At 36.5% G+C, this 4,098-nt stretch overlaps 1 protein-coding gene across 1 annotated transcript in view; it reads right to left on the reverse strand.

The window, feature by feature from the left end:
- The window catches only part of LOC107552124 (soluble calcium-activated nucleotidase 1-like), a 9,290-nt gene extending 5,592 nt beyond the window's left edge, over window positions 1-3,698 (reverse strand). Inside the window, exon 1 of the mRNA XM_016233951.1 lies at window positions 3,574-3,698. The gene's annotated coding sequence lies outside the window, so the exon portion shown is untranslated. The remainder of the gene's footprint in view (window positions 1-3,573) is intronic.
- Between the last annotated feature and the right edge of the window lie 400 nt (window positions 3,699-4,098).

Raw genomic sequence — 4,098 nt, forward strand, 5'->3', positions numbered from 1 at the left:
TCTTAGTGTTTAAAATATTTATTTTGAAACAAATTCATTAATTTCTTAATTAAACAAACAGACTTAGTGGGTGAGCAGGGTAGGCTAAGACAGCTGTCATATCATACCCTGCCATGCCCAGCTGATGCAAAGAATATAATTTATATCTACACAGAAGAAAGCCCTGTCTAGACTCTGCCCCGGTACAAGTTGTGTCGAGCTATTCATTAGCCTGTTTGTTTGATGAAAAAAGATGAAATGTAGTTGCAATAGATGTGTTAAGAATCCATACAACTGCAGCAGCAGAGGACTATTATTCTGCTGCGTGATACTGCAGAAGAACTGATGACGGCACGGTTTGATCTTCGGCTGACCAATCAGCAGAAAGGGGAGTTTAATTCCCGCCCACATGTAGAAATCGAATATTCAAGCTGTTTATTAATTTTTCCACCCATGAACGAAAAACGAAAATTTAAGCTGAATTCTAGGAAAAAAACGAAAAAGGAGCCGTTTTCTCATTTTTCTACTTTCAATATTAAATCAAAAAACGAATGATCGAATGATACACGGATTCCCCTGCCTGCCTACAAATGATCTTCAAATGAAGGAAGGCAAATGAACATGAACATTAAAATGTATGTTGCCACTTCACTGTACTCTCCAAAGGCAAAATGCAGCAACTACACCAACAATGGAACTGAGGAAATGGCTTCAAATTTCTTTGATTGCATTTTGATTGATGTGATATGAATTTCCACACTCCACTTTCTCTTAATCTGAACAGTTCATTCAACCCAGCCAACAAAAGGAGTGGTACATGTGTATTCAGGAAGAGTATGCAATTATTATTATTAAAGGGGTCATATGATGTTGCTAAAAAGAACATTATTTTGTGTATTTGGTGTAATGCAATGCGTTTATTTGGTTTAAGGTTAAAAAAACACATTATTACATACATTTTTGTTTCTCCTCTATGACCCGCCTTTCTGAAACACATCGTTTTTTTACAAAGCTCATCGTTCTGAAAAGCGAGGTGTGCTCTGATTGGCCAACTATCCAGTGCGTTGTGATTGGCCGAATACCTCAAGCGTATGACGGAAATGTTACTCCCCTACCATACTGTGATGAGACAAAACCAGTAAAACCCATTACAAACGAGGGATTTATTGCATCCAGTGGGGACATAATTACGGGTTATAATGACTCATACTGTCTTTTTACACTTTGCGTTGCATCGCGCCGCGTAAACATAAAACCATGTCTGCATTTGTGATCGGAGAAATGACAAACAACAAGCGCTACGCTTATACAAATACCTCAAGCGTGTGACGGAAATGTTACTCCCCTCACCATACTGTGATGAGACAAAACCAGTAAAACCCATTACAAACGAGGGATTTATTGCATCCAGTGGGGACATAATTACGGGTTATAATGACTCATACTGTCTTTTTACACTTTGCGTTGCATCGCGCCGCGTAAACATAAAACCATGTCTGCATTTGTGATCGGAGAAATGACAAACAACAAGCGCTACGCTTATACAATACAACTTAACCACTGATTTCTAGTCGTGTCCTCTTTTGGAAGGCCAAACAAAGTATTTTCGCTTTCGTAACGAAACAACGTGGCGGCGGTGGTGGCAGCAACAATAAAGTTACGCCTTCTTTCTAATACCTCAAGCGTATGACGGAAATGTTACTCCCCTACCATACTGTGATGATCCCCTACCATACTGTGATGAGACAAAACCAGTAAAACCCATTACAAACGAGGGATTTATTGCATCCAGTGGGGACATAATTACGGGTTATAATGATTCATACTGTCTTTTTACACTTTGCGTTGCATCGCGCCGCGTAAACATAAAACCATGTCTGCATTTGTGATCGGAGAAATGACAAACAACAAGCGCTACGCTTATACAATACAACTTAACCACTGATTTCTAGTCGTGTCCTCTTTTGGAAGGCCAAACAAAGTATTTTCGCTTTCGTAACGAAACAACGTGGCGGCGGTGGTGGCAGCAACAATAAAGTTACGCCTTCTTTCTTTGCGTGAACATTTAGGCGGCGTTATGCAAATCTTCCCACATAGTGACGTAGACACGTGTTTAAACGAGGCGTTTTAGAAGGGTGTGGACCAGTCTTAAGAATATCTCTTTGGGTTTGAGACTTTAGCTAGTCTTCACAACTTCAGGGATCTTATCTATTCACAAACAGCTTATAACACTCCAAAGAGAAAGGAAAACTTGAAATCGCATCTTATGACCCCTTTAATATTATTATTATTATGCATCACATTAGACTTTAACAGTTTTGCAAAACATCTGTTGCCCTCTTGACTGTACACTTGTGTGAAAACCTTTGTTCCCTAAAAAAACTAGAAAATTCTACTGAAATAAAATACATCATTACTCTGATGTGCAATCAAATACACATGATTAGAGTAGTAAGGATTCTTTGTATTAAAAATACTAAAATACTCTAAATAATGTGTACAGCTTATTAAGTGAAATATATTCACCAATAAATGCCAACTACAAATGTTGCTACTTCCCCTTTCATAATACTCATTAATAAAATCAATACTTAAAAAACTAAATATAGAAGTTGAGTTGTATTAAAAAAAAATCTTTGCAACTTTGTGGCACACTGTAGTTACAATTACAGCTTTTAATAACACAGGAATGTCATCAATTCTTGTTTAATAACAGGCGAGTTTTATAAACTACAAGCAATTTAGGACATTTGTAAACCTTTGGCAATGACTGATCTTGCATCTTCTGATTCTGATGATCACAAAGAAGTTATGGCTTCAACAAATTTGCAAAATATGTATTTGTAATGCATTCTGTTTCCCATTATTTGATCCCTGAACCACTGTGACTGTCTCTATCAGGTTGGCCTTTGTCTGTAAATATTAGTTTAAGTATATTATTATATGATTAATTCTGAACCAGATGGCATGCATTTGATTTATTTCCATTAAAAACATTTTTTTTAACAAAGTGTAAAAAAAATGTAAATAATCCCTGGATTATAACTGATCTCTATATAGACCAGTGAATATTCCACAAATAATTACAAGGACTAGGATGTGTACCAAGAGCTATCTATTTATGGATTCAATCATAAGAAATTCCTTAGGGCTCCTGAACTAACTAATCTTTAGTCACGTGATGTAAACATTTACATTTATGGACCTATTGGACAGCGCTTCTTTCTACCTATTCAATCTAGTATTTGTTACTCGAAGATATTATAATTATTAATAATTCTACTTCTCCATGTGTTCGGTCAAATACTTGGGTTATACAGTATATTTCACAAGAGTTCATCTCTTGCATTAACATCAACATTTGTAACTATCTTAGATATTCGGTTATGAAAAGATCGCATACAACTACTTTTGTGTGTGTGTGTGTGTGTGGGAAGGTATTTCTTTCATTTGAATTAATATACATTTTATTTCAAAAAGTCGTATTTGCTTGGCCCACCTAACAGTGGCATGTCTAGAGAGCCAGTGAATTTCTGCATGAACCCAGTACAGTGTTCTCTAGCTGCAAGAATTTATAAAGTGTACTATACTTACAGTAGGGTGGAAGACACGGCTCAAAATGAATCTCAACAGCCCGTTGATGATCAAACCGCGGTTTGTGAACTCTCATTCCTCACGGATCCATTCAGGCAGCTCTGCGCATCCCACACACTTCCGCAATCGGGGGTGTGCTCAGTGCGCAGCGAACCAGACCTTTCCGCTCATACACGCGTACATTTTACGCATACTTTTTTTTTAAACTACGATAGCACTGAAGACATTTCGTTTTACAGCATGCAAGAAACACGTTACAGAGTTACAATATATGTAAAAAATGCAACCAATGAAACAAGTACTAATAAAAAAGGTGACAGGAGTGTAATAAAAAGTTTCATATTACCTACAGGTGCATCTCAATAAATTAGAATGTCGTGGAAAAGTTCATTTATTTCAGTAATTCAACCAATCATGTATACACTAATACTCATTTGATTTTAAATGTATATAGAATGCACTATCGGTTGTTTACATGAATTTATAGTTATGAATTTACGAATTTAAGACCATAACCTATGAAGA

Source organism: Sinocyclocheilus grahami, unplaced genomic scaffold (assembly GCF_001515645.1).
Source record: "Sinocyclocheilus grahami isolate Dianchi unplaced genomic scaffold, SAMN03320097.WGS_v1.1 scaffold441.1, whole genome shotgun sequence".
NCBI lineage: Eukaryota > Metazoa > Chordata > Actinopteri > Cypriniformes > Cyprinidae > Sinocyclocheilus > Sinocyclocheilus grahami.